Below are 9,804 nucleotides of genomic sequence, written 5' to 3'. Positions count from 1 at the left end.
TCTTGATTCTGATTAATGCCTCCTGAACCACCGGAACCACCGGTCTTTAGCTGGGACATCGCAGCTGCCACCGCGGCGGTAACAGCTGTTTGAAATAACACGGGATCGATTTCAGGAGGAGGTGGCGGAGGGTTGTTGGAGTTGGATCTTCTTCTGGGAGGCATCTTGATCTAATAAGATCAAGAAAGAGAGAGGATGATAAGTCCTCTGAATTGAATCGAGAGATATGACAGATATTATTCCAAATAAGCGATAAAACAGGAAAGAGTTATTGAAGTAGGTAAACTATCGCTAACGGAACGATCGGGGGTCTATACGTGTACGATGATTTGAGAAATACTCCCATAGTATTTCATGGTTTGCTACGATACTGGCTCGATGTTTGTGGTATTAAGGTAAGTTTTAGGCATTCCACATACCACAATCACTCCCAAGAACATGTTGGCCGTGTCTCGAATGAATATAGTTGGCCAGGCTATATTGATCCTAGACATGACTACATAACTGCCAAGGTTTAACTGCAATACACAACACCCATTTACTTATGTTTTGTTCTACTTATAGCTACGAATCTCGACGGTTCGGTATACTTGTATATTTTTGAAAATACTTGTAGTTTGAAAATACTTTTAATTCAGAGCACTGAGGCCCTTTAGTGTTTATAGTTTTATACCATGTAAGGTTTGGTATACTTTATTCACTATAAACAAGGTCTCTGTTACCAATCTGTCACACCCCAAAAACCGAAGGCGGAAACATTTCCAGGGTTGACTCCATGTTGAGTATCAAATCCAATGTACATAGTAAGTAAAGTGAAACAAACATTACATTACATATTAAATGTTTTACAATTTGTTTCAAAAGACACAGTTTATACAGTTGTGATACATAATATAGATATAAACAAAACGAACGAGCCTTGCACGCACACGATCCTGGACCAAGTAAGTCTTCAGGTACCTGTACTATCGTTGACCTGAGAACACAAGCAGTTTGAAAATCAGCATAACGCTGGTGAGTTCATAAGTAGTTTTGTTTTGTGAAAATGTTTATGTTTCCTTTCTGTTTCTGAAAATGTAACACACGTCAAGAAAATCCCATATTTTCTTAAAAGTTGGTTGTTGTTTCACAAAAGTAAAGTATAGTTTGATTATCCAATTCATTGTTCTATTTCCTTTATGTATCAGTGTATTCCCAAGAAAGTCCCATACTTTCCTGAATGTTAACTTTTCAATGTGAAAGATGTATTCAGTTAAACCTGGTTATGTACAAAGTTTTCCCCAGGAAGGTCCCATACCTTCCTAAATGTTGATTATCTTATGTAAAAGATGTAAAAGATGTAAAAGATGTGAAAGATGTAAACTGAATCTTGGTTATCTATAAAATGTAGTAAGTGGTTCATTATTACTATAAGTAAATCTCTGTTATCCTAATTGCGAGTTCCATAACCATACTAAAGACTGAACCTGTGTCAATAAGTAGTCCACAACCTTGTGGCAATAAGTAGTCCACAATCTTATGACTTTCGTCACCTTTGAACCATTTCGGTTCGGCTGTAGCTAGCAGCCAGGTGTAGGGTAGTTAGCCCCGTATAGATCTATACACTCAAGTCACGCTCTCTAAATCCCAGAGATTCTGGTTACGGGTGTAGTCCTCCACTCGCATATCTCTGTGGAGTGTTCGCCGAGGACGTGTCTCCAATCATACGGAATAACAAATTTACTAGTAATAATAGGATAATCCTCCATTCATGTATCTCTGTGGAATGTTACCGAGGACAAGACAGTGTACGAATTATATTGTTCATGTGTTATAATGTCATGCTTTTAACTGATAAAATGTGGAAACCATTTGTGAAATATATAAAACATAACCGTTTATAAAATCCATTTCACAAATAAATGCTTAAGTGATCTGTATGTTCTACTGGTTATCAGTTGTGTATATTAGTATTAAAAGCATATGAAATGTGAAACACACACACACGAAAATAAGTTTTGAGTACAAGAAAACCCTTGTACTTTTCTTGTGTCCCCCCCCCCTGAAAAACAGCGAAAAACAGTGAAAAAGGTAGGGGTATGAACTCACCGGACTCGGAAATGTGTCGGTTTTGGATACTAGACGTTGGTTCGGGGATTGTTTACTCGCGATGTCCCTATGTAACATGTAATAAAGTCCATATAATACTAATTAGATTTACAATCACTAATTATTTAGGACATTACACTCTAACGAGGTTAAACACCTCAAAACGAGCGTTTGGAGTGACCCGGGTGACATCTACGGACGAAATATGGCACCAGGGACTTGGGACTTGAGTTTAATCTCCATAAGTAAACATTTAAATGAGTTTACAACCACAAAACACACCCACACATGAGTTTACGGCCGTAAGCTCATGTTGGTGTGATTTTGAGGGTTTAATGGCTTAAATGGACATAGGGATTGCTAGAATGGATAACTAAAATGCCTTGGAACACTTGGAATGAATTAACATCATTTAAAAGGGAGTTTATGGCCACACTCTTGGAGTTTACGGCCGTAAACTCACCCATGGCCAAGAATGATTAATTTGAACTACAATGGACAATCACATGTGATTCTAACTAATTTTCTAAGCATTGTTATGAATTTAGGTTACCATTTAACAAACTTTTAGGAGTTTACGGCCTAGAGGCATGTTCTATGGCCGTAAACTCTCTTTATGCTCTTGAAAAATTAGTTTTTGATGTTTATAACACTCATATGTAATTCTAGAAATTTTTCCAAGCCTTTAGGGTGGTTTATAACATCATTTGACACACTTATAGGAGTTTACGGCCTAGGAGGAGTTCTTTGGCCGTAAACTCACTTATGAATGGCATTTGGTGTGTTTAAGGTCTCCAAATCATTTTTAGTTGAATCTAGGATTTACCACAAGGCCATTGGTTGAGTTTCAAAGCATTTGGACATGTTTAAAGGCACTAAATCCCCATTAAAGAGGAGTTTACGGCCCAAGAACATACCTTGGCCGTAAACTCTCTTTTGTCCCTTATAATTCAAGTTTTAATTGATTTAAGTCTAGATTTGCAAGCCTTATTGTCATATCTAAGGACCAACTTTGATTTGGAAGAGTAATTTGGCTTAAAAACCCCATATAATGGAGTTTACGGCCCAAGCTTGCTCCTTGGCCGTAAACTCATGTTCTTGGTCCCAAAACTCAAATAATTCATCAAATTGAAGGCTAAAAATGTTGAATAACATGCTAGGGAGGTTACCTCAAAGATTTGAAGCCTTAAACTTGAGATTTGGACCTTAATTCTAGCTTGAGGAGAGAGGTTGTAACAGTTTAATGGGAAATTGGCCAAAGGCTTCAAATGAAGTCTTAAAACACTTTATATAGTGTTCGGAAATTGGACACGACGGAATTCTACCCGATACCGACGTTAAGTGGGGCTTGTGGTCATACCCGACCAAATTGTCGTGACTCGATATGGTCAATTCTATAATTATTCCGATTACTAAAGTGGGGTGTTAAAATGATTTCTAAATGTATTAAGACACTCATTAAGTCATTTTAGGTTGATATAAGCTCATGACTTAATAAAATGACGAAATCGGAAACGAATTTGGAAATGACGTTTGGTTGATCAAATTGGATTACAAGTTGAGTTACAAGAAGTGATATGAAATTTCGGGTTGTTACATCCGGAGAATGTGAAATCGGAACAAAGGACAATTTAGTTCAAACATTACCAGGATTTTTCTTCCGAAACCATTGACCTGAGTGATCCTCTTCTTTGACCATGCATCCTTAAATAGCAATGCATTCTTAGAGTAGAACGTATCGAGTCTTTCTCTTTCGGTTCGGATGATCGCTTCCAGAGGATCTGTAGGATAAAGTGGTGTGAACTTCATGTAGTACTTACTGAAGGGAGAAAGAGGAAGATCAAGCTGATTGTAATCATTGGCAAGAAGATCATAGTGCATGACAAGGATGATTTGGTGATCTTGGAGAATGCATTCTCAACAAAGAGGAGATATCCCACACATTGGGTCAGGATTATCTTTCTAGGCCTAGATCCGAATGCTTTCTTCAAGAGCTTGACCGATCTCCTCCTGAGATAATCCATGTTTTTGTTTGAGGGGTTGTCCAGAATACAAGACTTGTTGTTCAACTATCATTGGTTTCGTTCCTTTGTCTTTCTGAAGTGCAGAGATGACTAGCTTTAATTCATCAATCATAAATTCCAGAGCTGGATTTGGAAGGGGTTTTCTGGAATGTCATTAGGGATCCGGAGTGGAGAGCCCTAGTCGATTGGAGCAATCTTGGGTTCCGGAATGGCAGTTTGCACTGAGGGAGTAGCAAAGAAGACTTCAGCGGTTAGAAGAGTGTTGGCCTTAGCCATTTTAATAGCCATATCAAAGGCGTCCAGAAGGGAGGATGGCCAGGTAACTGTAGACCAAATCTTCTTTTGCTCATCAGTAGCCTCCTTCGGAATGGACAACTTGGGAGCTTGAAGAGTGAGGATGCCCTAAGGAGCGTTATTAGGCAAATAATCATCTTCACTGTTTTCTTTTGTGTCACTTTCGGATGGAGAGGCAGAGAGGGTCTGAATTTCCTTGTCTTCAGGATCTTCTTCATCTCGTAGAGTGAACTGGGTAGGATTGAGTTGCTCCCCCTGAATGATTTGAACTTGAGGATGATTCTGTTGGATAAGGTGTCTAAGTCCATAACTTATTTGGTATATACTTGACCCGACCCGGCATGGTCCATTTGGTTTGCACTTCACCTGAACAATTTATGGATAATTTTATGAGAGTTATACACATATGTTTATTAATATATTATAAGTTATAATATATTAATATGAAGTTATGTTATTTAATTAGTCTTAGTCTTAAATTAATTATGAATTAATTTGGAGATTAAAAGGAAGACTAATTAGATTATGGGCTATTGATTTTATATGGTGTGGGCTAACACTCATTTGTTAATGGGCTAGGCTTGGATGGAAGTCCATGGATGATCCATGGAGCTTTTAACCCATGGGTCCTTGGAAAAGGAAAGGTCATGGGTTATTAGGGTTTCACCCTAACCATGTACACTATATAAGCATGCTTATGGTGCATGAAATGGCAACTAGTGAACTAGTGTGTGTGCTTGTGTGTGGCCGAAATTAGTGTGTATATACACTCTCTCAAAGTTTTCCATGAGTTTGTGGTGATTTGTGATTCCATTTGAGGCATTCACATTATTGGTGTTTGGCCCTCAAACTCCTTAAGAATCAAACTCATCAAAAAGGTATGTAATCTCTTCTAACTCTTTTATGTTTAAAAGTACCCCATGTCATGTTAGATAGGTTATGAACCTTGGAAAATTATTATTTTGCATGTATTTAGACAAACATAGATCCAAGGTTTATTAGGGTTGCATGCACACTTAGGAAGTGTTAGATTGCTCAAAACCCAACAGTGGTATCAGAGCCTAGGCTTGCTTGTTTGATACTTGATGGAAAATAATTGAAAAAGTCGAAAAACTTGTTGTCTGCCTAATGAACTCGCCGAGTCCATGGGGGGACTTGCCGAGTAGGTTCATGCACTCGACGAGTAGGAGCCACAGAGTGCAGATTTTCGACTTTTGCTGCTGGAAATGGACTAGAAACATTACCCTAAACTGTTTTGGTGTTTTAAAACTTGTTTTAGTTGGTGTAATGGTTGTTCTAATCCATTTACAATAGCATATATCAAAATTCCATGATTTTATGTGTTCATATAATTCTTGAAATTTTGATGATCATGTTCATGTTCTTATGAATTTAGAAGATGATAGAAATTATTTGCTGAATTGTTTAGAATTAATTCTTGATCATTTATGTGTTTTAATGGAGTCCATAATTTGTCCTCAAGTTATGGATATCCAAAGGTCACTATCTTTAACACACACATTTAAACACATAATTTACATGAAAATGAAGAGTCTTCATTTTTATGAACCTTTAATTCATAAGTAATGAAATGAAAAGTTTTGGATAGTTACAAAACATGCCCTCAAGTTTTGGAATTTGTAAAGTTTCACACACTTTAATAAACTTTAATTCCAACCCTTAGAATTTTAATAGTTAAAATTCAACCCTTATACTATTTATAACATTAATGGTTAATTATTATTATATATATATATATATATATATATATATATATATATATATATATATATATATATATATATGTATAAGAATAATTCGTTCTACCGTTAGTAGGCCTCATTCACGAAGCCGGTCTATAAGGTGGGTATAAGGTTGTTGCCTATAAAATGGCAACTTAATGGGTGTCCACTCTCACCCACCGCTTGCTTGACCGGTGGAGGGTCGTTAGCCGAACGGGTAGGACAATGACTTTAAATCCTCATTAAAAGTATAATGATTATTATAAAGTAACTAAACCTTTTTAATTCCCAATCTTAGTTATTTTAGGAAAAATGTGAACATGGTGCTAGTCCATGGAATTCACACTTTGTACCTTACCAAGTCGTTAGTGGAGCGTGTGTGGTTAACCGGCACACTAACTTGGACTAGTAAGGATCACGAAGGGTGACTTAATGTTTGTCATAGATCAATGGAGCATGTGTGGTTAACCGGTGCATTGATTAGGTGATAATATTAAGGGTACCAAGTGAATTAGCATGGTTATTCACACCTTGTTTTGTGATCCTCGGCATCCCAGTCACAAAACTTGAAGGGCACAATCGAGATTGAAACATGCCATTGAAAAGTTCAATGAATCTCAAAAAAATCTAGGAATTTCAAATCCAATTAAAACCTAATAATTCATTTTGTTTTTCATGGTGGAAATTGGTGAATCGTCATTCACCTACCTTTCAAATATATTATTACTTAGATTACGGCATCCCTCTTCTAAGTATAATATATTGTGATTGGGTCCTAGCCTTAATATTACATTTGGGTGTCTTATTAAGGTTTCTATATATCTAATCTAAACTTGCTTTCTTCATTCAGATGTCTTCCAACACTAATGCTTCAAGCTCTAACCCAACTGGTTCTTTCTCTCTCATGAATCTTTGTGGGAGGGTCATCTTTTGATGGTTCCAACTTCATAGATTGGATTAGGAACATCAGGATGGTTACTCGTTATGAGGACAAGGAATATGTCCTCGATAAGGAGTTAAAAGAGCTTGATGAGTCTACTGCTACTCCTGAGGAGATCGCTGAATTCAGGACACATGAGAGAGATGCTACTAAGGTGGCATGCATCATGATGGCCACGATGACAGCCTAGCTCCAAAAGTCATATGAAGATTTCTACCCTTTTGAGATGCACCAAGACCTGATGGAAAGGTACCATCAGAGTGCTCGTCAGGAGCGGTATGAAATAATCTCCTCCATAATAACTACCCGCATGAAGGACGGTGATTCCGTCACGGCTCACATGCAAAAGATGCAAAGGTATGTGGACCGTTTGCTGAAGCTGAATGTGAACATCCCTGAGGAGTTGGCAATTGACATCATTTTGCACTCCTTACCTTCTTGTTATGATCATTTTCGTATGACATATCATATGAACAAGGAGGAAGTTACCCTCAGCAAGCTTCAAGGACTCTTGAAGACCGCTGAAACCGGTCTTAAGGGGAAAGTGGTTGTTACCTCTACTACTCCTACTCCAACATCGACCCCTGTTTTGGCTATCGGGCAAGGCAAAGGGAAAAAGAGGAAGCACCCTTCGAAGGGTACCAAGGGAAAGTCTCTTGAAGGCTCCTCATCGAAGACCAAGAGAGGTTCTGTTGCTCCTTCTGCCATTCCCAAGGATGCTGAATGCTTCTATTGCCATGAAAAGGCACACTGGAAGCGAAACTGCCCTAAGTACTTGCAGGATCTAAAGGATGGGAAAGTGAAACCCACCCATGCAGGTATTTACACTATATTGTCTAATTACTCAACATATTCTAACTCTTGGGTGCTTGATACAGGATGTGGTATTCACATATGTTCTAATATGCAGGGCCTAAGAAGAAGTGAGGATGTGGAGCACGGGAAGATAAACTTGATCATGGGGAATAGGAAGGCTTCACCTGTTTCCAAGATTGGAGTTTATACTTTGTTGCTTAATAATGGTTTAAAATTAGATTTGAATAAATGTGTGTACTCGTCTGAAATGGCGAGGAATATTATTTCTTTTCATGCTTTGTACAAACATGGTTTTACCTTTTCGTTTGATAATGAATGTGGTGGTATTAATGCTTTCTTTAAAAATGTGTTCTATTTTAAAGCATTACCTTGGGATGGTGTGTATGAAACTGTGTCGATTGTAGATAACTTAGGAAATAATTTGTTGTATATTGATTCTTCTACTAGCCTAGATAAAGCATCATTGTGGCATTGTCGTCTTGGACATGTAAACAAGAAACGCATAGGCGAACTCCAAAAGAGTGGAGTCTTGGAGTCATTCGACCTTAAATCGGATGATAGTTGTGAATCTTGTCTACTTGGAAAGATGACAAAATCACCCTTCACTGGAACTTGTTAAAGGGGTGAGGGTTTGTTGGACCTAATACATACTGATGTATGTGGGCCATTCAAAACCGCCACAAGGGATGCTAATCGGTATTATGTGACTTTTATTGATGATTTTAGTAGATATGGATATGTCTACTTAATCAAACATAAGTCAGAAACCTTTGAAAGGTTTAAGGAATTTAAACAGGAAGTAGAAAATCAATCGGGCAGGAACATTAAGATGCTTCGATCCGATCGAGGTGGTGAGTATCTTAGAATCGAGTTCCTTGACTATCTTAAGGAGTGTGGGATTGTCTCACAATTGACTCCTCGCAGGACACCACAGCTGAATGGTGTAGCTGAGAGGCGTAATCGAACCTTGTTAGACATGGTTCGCTCTATGATGAGTCAAGTTTCGCTACCAATCTCTTTTTAGGGGTATGCCTTAGAGACTGCCACCCATAACCTTAATCTGGTCCCTACAAAGAAGGTTACCAAAACACCTCATGAGATGTGGACTGGGAAGGTTCCCAATTTGGACCACATCAAGATTTGGGGTTGCGAGGCTTTCGTGAGGCGTGAGACTCATGATAAGCTCGAACCCCGAAGTGAAAGGTGTATTTTCGTCGGCTACCCACAGAAATCCTTCGGTTACCTCTTCTACAGACCCAGTGAGAATGTGGTCTTTGTAGCAAGAAGAGGGGTCTTTCGTGAGAGAGAATTTATAAGCCAAGGAGACGGTGGGAGGCAAATTGATCTTGAAGAAATTCAACAAGCAATTGGTGAAGGAACCTCAGACACTAGCAATCAACCTGAGGAGAAAACTCCTGTTGAGCAAGCTGACATGTCTATACCTCCGAGGCGTTCCACACGGGTTAGGAACACACCTTCGTTTTATTATGTCTTTCATATTACTACGGAAGGTGATACGTTTATCAGTGATAGTACACTGGTAAATTTGGATGAACCTAGCAGTGTTAAGGAAGCCATAGCAGGCCCGAAGTCTGCTAAATGGAAGGAGGCTATGGACAACGAGATACAGTCCATGTATGACAATCAAGTTTGGAACTTGGTTGACAATGTACCAGGCCGTAGAACAGTCGGGTGCAAATGGATCTTCAAGAAGAAGACCGATATGGAAGGAAAAGTGCATACTTATAAGGCTAGACTGGTTGCGAAGGGTTTTACTCAGACTCAGGGTATTGATTATGATGAAACCTTCTCGCCGGTAGCAAAGATTAAGTCTATTAGGGTTATGCTAGCCATTGCAACATTTCATGATTATGAAATATGGCAAATGGATGTCAAAACC

This window comes from Lactuca serriola, chromosome 1, assembly GCF_051521515.1.
Source record: "Lactuca serriola cultivar US96UC23 chromosome 1, Lser_US96UC23_V15, whole genome shotgun sequence".
Lineage (NCBI taxonomy): Eukaryota > Viridiplantae > Streptophyta > Magnoliopsida > Asterales > Asteraceae > Lactuca > Lactuca serriola.
The sequence above is the reverse complement of the archived record's forward strand: the minus strand, read 5'-3'. Positions refer to the sequence as shown.